Source organism: Cryptomeria japonica, chromosome 10 (assembly GCF_030272615.1).
Source record: "Cryptomeria japonica chromosome 10, Sugi_1.0, whole genome shotgun sequence".
NCBI classification, from domain to species: Eukaryota; Viridiplantae; Streptophyta; class Pinopsida; order Cupressales; family Cupressaceae; genus Cryptomeria; species Cryptomeria japonica.
The window spans coordinates 14,558,501-14,574,071 of NC_081414.1; positions in this window are offsets into that span (position 1 = coordinate 14,558,501).

Consider the following 15,571-nt stretch of genomic DNA (forward strand, 5'->3'; position numbering starts at 1 on the left):
ATTGTTTAGAATTATTTTTGTTTTTTACTCCATCGTATGATAGCCCATTGGCATAGAATTGACGACACCTATCCCTAAAGCTTCCCCATTTCGTAATTTCTGTGGAAACAATTATGGCACCACTAGCTAATGTTTATAAGCTAGTGGCGAGGGATTGATGATGGTCAAGTTCAGAAATTTTCAATTTTACAATCAGTCTATCGATTTTAGACGTATTTTGTCCTAACTGATTAATTAATTCTTCCTGTGTTTCAGCTGTGCGGTCAAAAGGAGGAATTGGGGGTTGTTCTTGTGTGTTTTCAGGAGGTGCATTTGGTTGTTCTTGTGGGTTTTCAGGAGGTGCATTTGGTTGTTCTTGTTCTGGATTAGAAGAATCTAGTTTTTGAAACAAAAAATGAAAAAACCTAATCAAAATTAATGAAATTAAATTCAAAATGTAAAATAAATTGCATAAACCGGAAAGAAAGACAAAAATAAACAAAAACTAACCCTGATCCATAGCTTGGAGGATAAATCTAGCACCCCGTTCGCGGTTTAGGTGAGAAAATGGGGAAAAAACGAAGTTAAAAATGCGATTCATGGGTAAATGAGACCCTGTTTTTTTTTTTAAACTTTTTTTACCAGGCACCGCGTACGTAGTTTTATTTGGATTATTAGCGCGTACGCACTCATTTTCCTATGAGCAGCGCATACGCGCTCATTTTTCTAGGCGTACTCATTTTTCTAAAAGCAGCACGTACGCGCTACCTTTTCTAGGCTCGGGAAGAACAAACCTAAGCGCATACGCAGGAATTTCAAATTTTAAAACCTCGTACGCGCTGCTTGTTTTTCCAAGTTTTTTTGGGTGGTGTCCACTTTTCTGACCACCATCTTTGTGCACACGCCCAAAGGGAATGACCATATCTTGCCTATGTACTTCAATCACTTAGTGCATACAATAAAATTATTGGAGGAATTCATTCATGGTTTGTTCTTTAGTACTCAAACCCTTATTTTAGCTTTGTGTTAATGGAGTAGAACAAATAATAAAATGGGTAGAAGATTTGACCTTTGTAGTTGGCCATTAGGAGATATGAAAGCTATGGAAAGTGCAACCTAGTATATTTAGGAGCTATGCCAGTATTTTTTTGGTATCAAACAATTCATTCCTTAGGTATCTTTGTAGCTATTTGAATATTTAAGTAAAGCTACCTAAATTCTATTAACGACTTTCTTAAAATAGATAAAATTTTGATACATCAAATTATTGATTCATACGTATTGAATTACTAGTGACGATGATGAAACATATTTATTTATTTTATATTATTAATTTTATATATATATTTTATTATATCAAATATTTAATTTTTTATTTTTAATTGAACAATTAATGTTTAAAAAATAAAATAGAATTAGATGAAACTCCAATTATCAATCGCAACAACTAACTCTATTGTTTTTCCTATATAAAGTATCTAATCCTTAATAGAACTCAAAACATCAAGAAAATGTGTTTTCTAACTTGTAACTATAGTCAAAATGCTCAATTGGATTTCATTGCAATTATTTATCAAAGAAGAAACCATGATGTACATTAGGATCAAAATGGTGAGATAGGATGGCTCCTTGTCGCTTCCTTGACTTTATCAGTAAACAATATTAACAACATTAAAAGCTCTCACAAGAGTGAAATCAAATAACCAATATTCAACAATTAGACAAGGATAATTTTAATACAATGGAATTAATTATCTCATATTCCATTAGGGAGGACAAAACTTCAAACACGTACAATTATAAATAGTAACATACTTAATGGTGTAGAAAATTAGAGAGCATAAATTGGTATTTTCTATATGTATTCAAATAGATGGATCTAAAAATCCTTAAATATGTATCATGCTTGAGAGATGTGTCTCTTGCATGAGACACATCTTTGTATAATGAGTGTGATTAAATATAGTTAATATTTTTAACACCCCCCATAAACTTTGTTTAATCACATAGCTTAACTAGATGATATGGGACACTTATAAATAAGTTTGTTAGCAACCCATGTACAAATGAAGAATATATAATGTTATTGCCTTCAAAATGTATATTGTCTTATTCTTGTCTTGAACTCCCTTGACTAATATTGTTCGTCATTATCCATAATAATATGTCTTTCATGGTTATATCCATAAGGAAGGTGAAGCATTTCCAAAGATCTTTGCGACCAAAACCTTCATAGGAATCAACGAAAGACACTGAAGCATTTCATAAGTTATTTGCAATCAAAACCTTCATAGATATCAATCAAGAAAGTGAAGTGTTTCCAAAGATTTTTGCGATCAAAACCTTCACAAATATCAACAAAAGAAGGTGAAGTATTCCATAAGATCTTTACAATCAAAACATTCATAGATATCAAAGAAAGTGAAGCATTTCCAAAGGCCTTTGTAGTCAAAACCTTCATACATATAAACAAAATAAGGTAAAGCATTTCATAAGATATTTGCGATCAAAACCTTTAGAGATATCAATAAAGAAAGTGAATCATTTCCAAAGATATTTGTGATATTTGCAATTAACTCTTTTACAACTTTATTACAATCTCTGCAAACAACACTACAACCTCAATGATATTTGCAACCAATGTTATAACATTTCAACAATGATCTTTGTGATCAACATTATGACCTTTGCAATCAACTCTATAGATTCTTATATTCAACAATAATCTTTGCAATTAATGTTACTTATTCTTGCATGTTTTTTATTTTGTTTGATATGAGAATATTTATGCTTGTACAACATTTTGAATTTTTTTGGAACTTTTTCCAACTAGATCCATCAATCCATCCATAATCAATCTACATATAATTTTTCATAGATTGCACATTCCTCTCTCTGTTCCAACATGATTTTTCAAAGTGATTCTTCAACCCACAAATTGAATAAAGGTGAAGATCTCAACATTTCTCTGCATTATGTCCTTCCCTGTGACAATGTAAACACTACATTCTTTGAGCCGATTTGCATGAACGTATAATATTGGCAACATCAATTCTATCTTTCTTACCATATCCAAGGCCTTCATTCTTTGGCCTCATAGCTTGTTAAATGGTCTTTCTTATTCATTGCCCATGCTTTCCCAAACCTTTTTCATCATAACCCATTTTCTTTATTATTTGCAAACCAACATTCATTTCAACCCAACATTTGTCATTAACATCACAAGTTACAAAATTGGTAGATCCAAACACATCCTTACCTTCAACTTCACACTCTTCACCCATATCAAATTATTTATCAAATGAAAAATACTAATCACTAGTATCACATGAGACATTACATAGTGTAGGTTTAGACTTTAGACTCTAACTTTCCTTTATATATGCTTCAAGTAATCAATTGAAAAAAAATAGTTTTTTCTCTCAATTTGATTTTTCTTTCTTTTGTGACATGTTTTCCTTTTTTAATTATTTATTTTCCTTTACAAATTTCTACCGTTCATTTTCCAAAATGCTTTTCACACACATTAAGTTCTCAATTTCTTTTTTTGATTATTTATCATTTTTCCTCATTGAAATGAATGATTAAAACTCACCTTATTTAAATACTTGACAACGATTCTCTTACAACACTTTAGATCACCTTCTTTCGACAACTTCACGTGCCTTCACTCTTCCTTAATCTTATTTGTTATGACTTATATATCTCATTCAACTTAGAACTATTGTGACTCCTTTCAAAAAGGTGGTTAAAAAAAACAACTATGAATTATTTCTTTCAAATATTTTACTTAACAACAAGGTTTCAAATTCGTATATTTATGCTATTATCTACCTTCTAAATTGTATCTGGAAATGCTTATCTTCAACAATAAAAAAATATATTTTAAATGCTTTCCATTTAAGGTCTTAAAATCTTTCTCCTATTATCTTCTTAAGCAACCTTTGTTGGCAAGACAAATATGTGATAGGCAGTAGTAATTTCCAATGAATAATAGTGTGAATTCAACTTGCAGCTTAACTTCCTTTTACCTTTGGTGATGGCTACACCTTCTATAACTTCTTTTCCTTAGCAATAGCCATCGATCTTTCTCTCGGAGGGCCAACGAGTGATCTAAATGCTACTAATTTTCAGCAAATAGAACTCTAAATTTAATGTGTGTTTTACTCCCTTTTTTAAATTGGTGGCTTCTCCTCTACAAATTGCAATTATCTCATCAATTTCTTTTGATTTTTTTTTTCAGATATATCTTTTTTTCCTTTAGCACCTTAATACAAATATGAGCACGAACATCCTTGTATTTCTTGTCTTAATTTCCTCTCCACCAGGTAGCACAAATGGGGAACTTTTATTTTAATATCTTCATTCCTTCATTTCTCTGATTACTTCTCTTTTTTTTTAAAACAATGTTTTATAAGAACTAATTGTGGTGGTGAAGATACTTATATTGATTGCACGATAAATGTAAAATGGAGTTCGAATGGCATTGCCCACCGGAATTCAATTCCTCACGCCGGAAAAGCTTCCTCCGTCGGTTTCGTCCCGCTGATTCGTCTTCTCGCACATTTTAAACCCTTGGTTTTTTTGGTTGTTTTTTGTGCCTTGAAGAGAAAGGCCACGACGCTTTAATGGTGAGAGCAAAATCCGTTGCTGCCTCTGCCGCGGAGATCTCAACATCTGCAACTATTTCCAACTGCAATTCCAATTCGTAGCCGTAAAGCTCCATTGCAAAGACGAATGATAAATTCTCCCGCTCCTTATCGCTTCTCTACACGCCGAAATTCTGACGCCAAGGATTGCAAATCATTTTGTTTAAAAATTCGCTCAAAGTGGGGTTTTTTCAATTGCTTCATCGGCCTTTACAGCTCCTCGTCTTCGCCTGCGTTAGCGGAAAAAATAACTGTCTGCACATTTTAATTGCCTATTTGTGTTGTTCTTCCGTTTCCTCGATTCTCGTTTCTTCATAAATTTGGCAAAATTCTCCCTACCATTATGCTTTGATGTATTACCATTCCCTATTACAAAGCTCCCGTTTTGGCACAGGCAGAGGGGACAATGGCAAAAAAAAATTGGCGTTATACCGGCCAATTGCATTTGTTTGAAATTTTCTAAAGCACATCATTTTTCTGCATCGCATTCCAGGAGACAACACCTCTTTTGAGGCATATGTGCCTTGTTTGTGCTTCCACATTTTGCAAGCATATCTACCAAAGCATAATATTTGACAAAAATCCACTTTCATTATGCTTTGATGGATGTCCATTACCTGTTCCAAAGCTCCCATTTTATCACAGGCAGGGAGGATGCTGGCAAATGTTCTTGAATTTGGCTTTACACCTGTCAATTACATTTGCTTGGAAGTTTCTAAAGCTTTTTTAAGAAATCCTTTTTTTACATATCCTAAGCCATGAGACTACATTTGTTTCAGGAATAGTGCCATGTTTTGTATATGCTTTGGTTGATGTCCATACCCTGTTTTAGAGCTGCATTTTTATGTTTGGAACAAGTTCATGTGGGTTTTTATTATTGAGAGGATAAGCAAGGTAGTTTAGGTCATATTGTTTGCATGTGAGAATACTCAATTCCTTGTAAGGAGTTCCTAGGGAACCAAAATCCCTGGTACTACTCTATATAGAACTCTATATTGTTCTATAGGATTTTGGAAATATTTGTTTTTCTTTTTATTTTAATTTATAGTCATCATTTGATAAGTATATTTTTTACAAATTTTAATAATAGTTATGTTTTTTCATTTTTTCTTTATAATAATTTTTGTATTTTTAAATTAATTTTAATTATTTTATAATTATTATAATAATTACTCATTAAAGTTATAAGTTTCAAAATTAAAAAAATTAAAAAATTCATAATAAATTCAATAATCGATCTTTAACAAATTTCAATTTATCTTTGTCTATCTCTATTTCTTTTTTTTCTTTCTTTAATCTTTATGTTTATAAATTGTGTTTTTCTTCCTTTTGTAAGGTAATGATCAGATGTCGACATGCAAGCAATAGAGAATAAATAAAACTAGTTAAACTAAGGATTAAATATATGATGTTGATGGTGTAATTTATATGGCGTATGATAAGAAAGTATTATAAAGCAATGTGTTAAAAATAAGTTGGAAGAATCTATAGTCCATAAAGTTTAAATGTATAATAATTAGGTTTTTATTATTTTTTGAGAGAATACTTAAGTCTGGTGTGATGATGGATAGTTTAAGATTGCTATTTGTATAGATCACACGAATGTACTAGACAAAAAACCCTCCCAATAGAAAGTGAACTAAGTTGAATCTACCCAATCCGTCTCATTTTCTACTTGTCCCAAAGTGTACAAGTGGAAAGATAGTAAATAAAAGACAATTGTCAATGCCTTTCCTAATTCTATAATGTTCTAAGAGTGGATTTAGAATATTTTAAAACATTTTACTAGAGCGAGCTACTTTTTTAAAGCACTTTCATGACATTGTCATAAATATAAATGTGCTAAAAAGGGGGTTATCATAAATTAGAAGGAAACAAATATAAAAAAATAACATGTGTGACATGACAACCATGTAATTAAGACAAAAGTTCACCATGAAGAGAATAAGGGCATTAATAATGAGATAGACACAAGAAATATAATAGGAATCAAAATGGGAGTTATAGTCACAAATAGGTATTAATAATGGAGGAAACCTAAATGCCATTGAAATGCTCAGTAGACGTGATTTTGATAATATCAAAAAACAGAATGAACAAATTATACCCCCGAATTTACATGACATTGCATAACATTTCAAAAGCATAAACAAGATGTCCTAAAAATATGACCAATCCATATTATAGCTAAATGATCCACCATATGAAACATCTACCAAAAATAAATAGCACTTACCATTATTAAGGAATAATATAACAATAATTACTTCAAGAAACCCTTGCATATGATCATTCAAAGGATGACATGTGTAGGAAAATAGTTTTTGATTCATTATGTCACGCAAACTTCACTTTGGAATCTAGCATCACAAAAAACATAACCTACTCCTTGTTGTTACTCCTACAAGAGTAGTTGCATTCAACATACATGCCTTGACTATATATTCAACCCTTAAGATTCTAATATTAAAGAAATATATTCATTAAAGTTGTAGTCATTAATAGTATACCATGAAGACATGAAACATGTGAAATGCATCCTTATATCTATAATAAAATAAAAACCATTACTATAACAATACTTATATCAGTAGGTAATCATGGAAAAATACCACTATGGTATGAGAATCATTGGACATGAATTCCAAAGATAAACACAAAGCAAAAAAAAATTGATATCAATGCAAACATGACATGACTTAACTTTTACAACTATATAGATCTGGAAGAATGATACATAAATTTTAACATATAGATACAACATAGTGGTGAAAAAGCTAATGGCATGATAATGCTTCCATGCTCATAACATAATAAAGAAAAACATGGTGAAGCAATTTGGATCATAAGTTAAAGCTATATGATAAACATGAAATCATACATGATACAATAAGGATCACATGGTATGTAATTATAAGAAAAAAATGTGTAAGCATAATAAACAAAACACAAAAAAATGATTATAGGATGTGAAAATGATCTAAGAAACATAAAAATGTAATCATAGTAAAGATGAGCATAACATAGCATTGAAGTAACATCAAATTTGGAGCAATGCAATTTTCCATTTCAATTCTAGTAGGGATTTTATTTTAGTTTTAAATAATTACTGTAGAAAGTTATACAATGTACTTTTTAGTATATTAAATGCACATTTTCCTCTAGCTTCTTCAAAACCTTGAGATATACTCTTTAGGTACATGCAAACTATAAAATAAAAACAATTTCTCTTCCATTTTATCATAATTTAAAGAGATCAAATCCATTAATATCTCAAATTGATATGTCATAAACATTTTTTAAAGTTCTCTCATCTAATTATTGGCTTCTTTATTGACTCAATGTTAATTTTAAATTTATAAGACATTAGAATATAAATTATAATCACATAACCATTGCACCTCCATTACAATCTTGGTGTAAAATTGTCAGGCTGTTTATAAAACAGAACATACCACTAAAAGCATGAAGCAAAATTCATAGAGAGAAATGATAGCTTGAAGAAAAATCATCAACCTTAAATGAAGACTATATTTTAAAATTGTATAAACAAAAAATGCTATTCTATACAAGATATTGTATAAAAAATTAATGTATCTTCTATGTACATATAAAGTTATACTCTCTAACATATGAACGTATATATAATTTTCTATCGACATAATCCTTGCACCTCCTTTTGGTGCAAGTGCTGATTATGTAGATGTTGGTGAGGTAGCAAATGCGTGATGGATAGTAATAACTTTCAATAAATAATGATGCAACTTTCTAAGAAAATCACCCCATATTAAAATTTGTCATAATGAAGAGAAATTAATCTATGAATTCTTCAATGCGTTTCAACTGTTTTAGCAATGTTCTTCAATGTTTAATCAAGCTAAAAAATGGGTTTTTTCAATATTGTTTTGCTGCTCATATTGGTGGTCTTTGGTTAGCACTCATTTCATATGCTATTTTCTTTCAAACATTAATTTCGTTTTGTCTTTACACGCCACATTAGCCCTCTGGATTCTGAATGCTCCTATTGAGAGAATCAAACCACATCAAATAGGTAAAATAGAGCTCAAAGTAACGACCCAAATGACATATACTTGTGTTGTGTGTGTACAACTCACTATTGGTCTTTCATTGCATTTGGTGTCTTCAACCGGTATGGAATGATTGAGACTAAATGTAGTTATTCTTCATGGTTGCTTTCCCAAATTAGTTCAAGCAGCAGTGAGCCCAACTTCCTACGACATTGTTGATGTGACTTGCCCAACTTGGGAAGACCCGAGGAGTGCACCACACGGACTATGCCTCGCAAAAATAAAGATCGAGACAAAGTAAACCAATAGACCAGTTCACAAGTAAAACAACGTAATACAATGTAATAAATAAACCCAAGTAATGCAGCAGAGAAATTAGACAAAGAATATAGGGCAAAGACATCCATTTAATACTGCATTGAGTCACAAGATACATAACAGTATAGACTCAGCTCAAGTCAAACACCGTCGAGAATGCTTGGCCTCAAAGAAATACATCAGAATTACGCCCCAGGAGCCATGGGCTCGTGCATAGCAAAAGACTCCTAAGAGGTCAATGAGCCACGTTAAATCCACACTGCCTAAGAAAACACACGCTTACTCATGTGCTCACAAAAATGCTACACATGACAAATGAATTCCAATTCGTAACTTGACGAACTTACTGAATTATGGCGCTCATTATACAGAGCTCATCGAGCTCCATGTTGTGCATATGAAGGGACCATGCTTCCATTGGGACTACAAGATCAGATGGCTTAGGTGCAAGAATTTCGGCACCCAATGAGAGTGTGAGCTTCCTATATTGGCCACGCACTTGGCCAAGTTCCAACCAACAAAGCTAACATGAAATCTGGGGCCATGCTGGAGAACCTAATTAACTTTTCAAGTTGGCAAGGGACAAGAAGACAATCTATGCCATCGGATCGAGTTGAGCCATTAAGACACGAGTTGGCACGAGAGGAAGTGACTTGGACCGTTGCGCATCCAAAGTCATCCAAGGGACAATGTTACGATCAACATAGAATAATGTCAAGATCAACAATTGGGTGGAAGTACCTCCTTATAATGTCCCCTATAATAAGGGTTGTGCTCTTGATGCTTTGCGCTCAGCTTCCGATCCCCACGAAAGTGTCTTCGTGTTGGAGGCTTGGGTCAAACTCACTTAGACTAAGCCAAGTTCACCTAGAGAAACTCTAAAACCTTTTCTTATTACGCCAAAGTGATTCTGCTCTTTCCCAAGTCACTTCATCCTCTAGCTTGCCTTCCCACAAAACAAGGAACTCTTTGTGTGCTTTCGAACTATAGCTGTGGGTCCTCACGGCTAGCACATCACTAACCTCCTTTTGATCAAAGTGATCAATAACAATTTTAGGACCTTGACTCTGAATATTTTGTACTAGATCTCTAGGGTCAAAATGGTGTGGCTTGAGTTCTCTCACATGAAGGATTGGGTTCACCTTAAGATGTAGGGTAGGTTCAATTTAAAGGTCACCTTGCCTATCCTTTGGGTTACCTCAATAGTCCATCCCAGTGATAAATCATAGAAGTTCTCAAACCTTTTAGAGTTTTGAACTAGTTTGGATCCATGTGAAGAAAAACTCTATCTCTGACCTAAAATTCGATTTGCTTAGAGTGTGCAACCGCAAAGTGTTTCATGCAGTCATTGGCTTTAGTCAAATGGTAATGGGCAAGTTCCACTTGGTTATTCCACTACTTGATATGATTCGTTGCCTCAGAGCTGGGACCTTGGTAACCATATAAAATGGTGTGTGCAGTGAGAGATTGTTGCCTAGTAGCCAATTCAAAAGGGTAACCACATAAAATGGTGTGTGAAGTGAGAGGTTGTAGCTCAGTAGCCAATTGAAAAGGTGAGTATTGACTTGCACTAGATTTTTGCAAGTTGTAACTGAACTGAGCTATGTCCAACAAGCGAAGCCAATTTGATTGGTTTCCAAACACAAAATGCCTTAGATAATCCTCCAAGATACTATTGATGCATTGTCTACTCATTTGTATGGGGATGATAACTCATCGACATCCGGAGCTTGGTTCCATTAGATGAAAAAGTTCTATCTAAAAATTATATGTAAATATTGGGTCATGGTCATATATGATGCTAAGGGGCATCCCTCAGTATTTCGCCAAGAACTTGAAAAAGTATTCCACTGTGGCCTTAGCAAAACAAGGCAATTTGTAGGGCACAAAATTTGCATACTTAGAGAAGCGATCAACAAGAAGTGATCGACCACCACCATAATACTTGAGAATCGATCCACTATGAGCAACTGGGTGATGAAATTCATATTGTTACTTGCCCAAGGACACATTGGAACTGGGAGTGGTTGGAGAAAGCCACTTGGAAGTTGTGTCATGGTTTTGTCTTGCTAACATGTAATACAGGTGCGCACAAAGGTATCTACATCCTCCTTCATATTCAACCAGAGGAAGCCTCTTTCCAATAAATTCAGGGTTCTTTTTTGGCCGGCATGTCCCACCCAAGGTGAGTCATGGAATTCAAAGATCATTTCCTTGTGGAGATCTTTTCACTTAGGCACATGCAACTTGTTATCAGTGAAGTACAACAACCCATCTAGTAAATGGAATCATCGAGTGTGTAAAGCGAAAAAATCAAACCCTAGTTGTTCTCCCCTCCCCAACTCCAAGGAGAGAGAAGGGAGGTCACTAGGGTTGATGGTTTTCACTTAGGAGGGACTTTACATTCAAAAGAGGGGTTGAAACCCACAAGATCCAATCCCACACAATGCAGGATTGGATTCTAAATGAGTTTCAAGGGTTGTGACATCAAGGATACCCTCTTTTGTAAAGAATGTAGATAGAATGATTGAATTAGGAATGCATGTAAAGTAAGAAAGATTCACTTATAAACAGAGATAGGGATACGGGATAAAGCTGCGGACCTGGAATTAGCAGTAAAATGTTGAGATGATGTTGTTCTGCAAATTTGAGCGAAAGTTGACGGGACGATGGCGCCCGACGTGCACACGGTCCTCTGAAAAATCCGCGAAACAAAGGTGGATCTGTTCGTCTCTGCACAAGGATTCCAGATCTTCAATTACAGCCGCGACAACCTACACATAGAAAAGAGAGGACGATTGGGGGGTTAGGGATTAGGGGTTTGCCTTTAGGTCAAACCCCGGTTTTGGAATTAACCAAGAAATGAGAATGTTGTAAATGTAAATGTTTGTAATGTAAACAAGTACTGATACCTTGTTGTAAGAATGTTTGTATTCTTACATGCGAAGGTGTAATGTATGTAGTATGTTGTATGTTGTATGTGATCTCCTCTTCAATGGTTGAATCCTTGCCTTGAATGCAACACTTAGCCTTCAATGGAGACTTAGAATGGTCAATTGCTTGAAGGAATACTTGAATGCTTGAATGTTTGAATGTTTGAATATTGCTTCCGCATCTTTGCACATATATGTCCTCCCTCTTTTTGAGAGGGGAAATGTAGTTTATATACTTGTCAATTAGGGTTGATAGACTGATTTTTCCGACCTTGGGCCGACCAGGAAACATTATTTCCCAATTTGCAAACTTAAAGACCCGATGCCCAAAAGAGACCGGGCCCAAAATAGGGCCAGGGACCAGGGTGCTGGGCGCCATGGTCCCACCTCCTAGGACAGCAGGGTGCAAGGAGGGATCATGTCAAGGTGCAGAAAAATGCAGTTTTTGGTGTCACAAGCAGGTTTCGGGGTCTCCATTCAGGTTCAACGTTGCGCCGCCATCATGAAGACCCAAATGCAGTCGAAATTGCAAGTGTCGCAATTTTAGGACGCTACATTTAGCCCCCACTTTAGCGGGAGTATAAGCGTATGCTCATACTTCCGGTAAAGTACAAGGAAACAACATTGAAAAACTTTCACCACGTCAAGGAGGCAAGATACACCAAGCCCCCAGTGGACTAAGGATCTTACGACTTCAATTGACAAAGTAAAAGGGAAGATCACGAGGGAGAACCATGATTGTCAGTAGTAAGGTTCCCTCACTATGAGTCATGCAAGAAAGATATCAAAAATTTTCAAGGCAAAGCTAAATTTGCCAAGAAACTTTCAAGTATCTTGAAGAGATATGAACGGGATGTATGTCCCCCTACGTTAAAGCGATCGCACACGCCTCACCGGGGGTGATTGCTTTAAGGTAGTGATACATATAAGAAATGAGAAAGGAGCACGTTACCACAAGGATTTAGCCCCCCAAGTGTGAGATAAGCCCAAGGATAATAGACACAAAACACAAAGCACAAGGTGACTTCGCTTTCCTTGGGGTCAGTATGTTGTATGATAATTCATGTATATCATATGTATGTATGCATAATTGTTCTTCATTCCCCAATCAAGGAAGGTCACCTAGAAGAAGGGAACACATGTGTCTTTTGAGTCAACATGAGAGAGACCAAAAGAGATCTCAATGTTTTGCATCATCCTCAAGTAGACAACACTAAGGACAACAAATAGAAGAATGAGAATAACACATAGAAGAAGTAACAAAAGAGATCAAGAGAGGAGGAGAGAGTCTGCTATGCTAATGAAACTAGTCTAGCACGTCATCCACCCCCCGATCTTGCTGATCAATATTTCGGGAAGGCAGGAAACACGCTAGAGGAGGAACATCCAACACAGCAAATGGAGCTATCACAAGATCCAAACAAGGGCTATGTTCATGTTCCAAGCCACATTGTTCTTGTCTAGGAGCTAGGATAAGCGCTTTAGAAAATTCGTTAGATAAATGGTTATCAACATCAACATATTCATATTCACTATCAGAATGAACAGGAGTAACATTTTCATCATGCATAACATTTTCATCATGAATAACATTTTCATCTATATCATCCTCAAGATTTATAAAAATAGGATCTTTAACTCGCACAGGATCAAGACCATCATGCATCTTATGTTTAGGAGATTTTGGCTCAATTTTCGGCTGAGGAGAAAATGGAATAATACTAGCTGAAGGTGTTTTTGGGGATTGCAAAGTTTGAGAAGCAGCTGCCTGAGCTCTAAGACGACGCTTTCGTCGGCGTTCACGTGCAGAATGATTTCGTCTAGTCTTAGTAGGAAGTTGAGAAGATTGAGGAGGAGGAATCTTCTCATCCTTATCACTTGGGTGTTTAGGTTGTGGTCTCTTAGGTTGAATAATAGGAGAAGAGGAAGCTCTCTTTTCTCTATAAGAGGAAGGAGGAGGAACTGCTCCATATAAAGGAGGAATATTTGGTTTAGGAAGGAGACCAAGTCCATCATGACGAGGAGGTATAGGTCTACTTTTAGAAAGTTTATTAGATATGGGCATAATCACATTCATAGGGATGGGTTGGGAATCTTCTTGAGGAAAGACATTAGTTTTATCTTTCAAAGGAAGAACTTCCTTCTCAAGAACGATAGGAATGTCAAGTTTGGGTGTTCTAGGTTCACTTAGAGATAGGATCATATCTTTTTTCCACTTTTGATAAGATTTGAAAAGATGATCACTTCGCGGTGGAAGAGATTGGAATTGTTTAGGCCAAAAATAATCAATAGGAACGCTAGAAGTTCTTTCAGCTGGTTTAAAGAGACTATGATTGACAGTAACAACTTCACCATTATGGGGAAATTTCAAACACTTGTGAATAGGAGAAGCAATAGCTTTCATGGAAGATAGCCAAGGATAGCCTAGCTTCACACGAAATTGTTCGGATGATGGAATAATAGCAAAGCTCACATTAAGGGATTTGTTATGGACCTCAATAGGTAATGTAATAGAACCAATTGCAGGAGAAGAAAATGCATCAAATAATTTCACAACCACATTTGTTTTGTCATAGATCACTTGATTCAATTGCAAACTAAAAAGAAATTCTTCAGTAATGACATTAACCATACAAGAAGGATCAATAAGCACTCCACGGCAAGGTGTATTCTTGACTTTTACAACTATATATAAAGGACCATCAGGTGCCCTGATAGTTTCACTGGAATCAAATGTGATGGAAGGTTCTTTAGGGATTTTCTGCTGCTCCACAAAGTTAATCACATTCGGAGTCATAGACACAAGATCATCAGGTGAGACAGAGGAATCATTAGTATCAATCACATTAGAGGTATGAGAAGGTAATGGATCAGTAAAAATCTGAAGATTTTGGTTAAGAGGAGCTACAGATGTGTTGCCTTTATCATTCACACCAGAAACAGAGATAGTATTATTATCAATCAGATCTTGAATTTTACCCTTTAAAGCAAAACATTTTTCAGTATCGTGCCCAGGTTGACGATGAAATTGACAAAAAGATTTGTTATCAAAATAAGGTGAATTAATTTTTGCAGGATCTATTTGCCTTATAGGAGGAAGAGTAAGCACATTTTGTTCCAATAACTTATTCATAATACTATGCAATGATTCATTCAAAGGAGTAAACTTTCTTTCTTTCTTGAAAAACTTAGAAATAGGAGGCACACTTGATGCTACATTCACATTGTTGTTGATGATGTTTTCATTGAATTTAATTGACTCTCTATTCGGTTTAAACTTCCCAAATGGTTGTTGACTACTATCACCCTTATCACTCAGAGCCATAGGATTTGCTTGTTCCATTTCACTCACAGTCAGTTGATAATTGTGAAGAGTTGCGCACAACTGTTGGAAAGAAGTAAACTCAGAAAATAGAAGTTTTTCTCTAATATCTTTTTGTAAATTAGAAATAAAGATTCTTTGAATATCATTGTCAGGTACTGGAAAGGAAATTTGAGCATACAAATGCTTATATCTACCAATGAAATCAGTCACTCTTTCTTTAACACCTTGTTTACAATGCATTAAATCAATCAAAGTAACTTTAGGACTTATATTGTTTTGAAATTGTTGAATAAAAGCATTTGCAAGTTGTTCGAAAGAAGTAATAGAATAAGGAGGCAA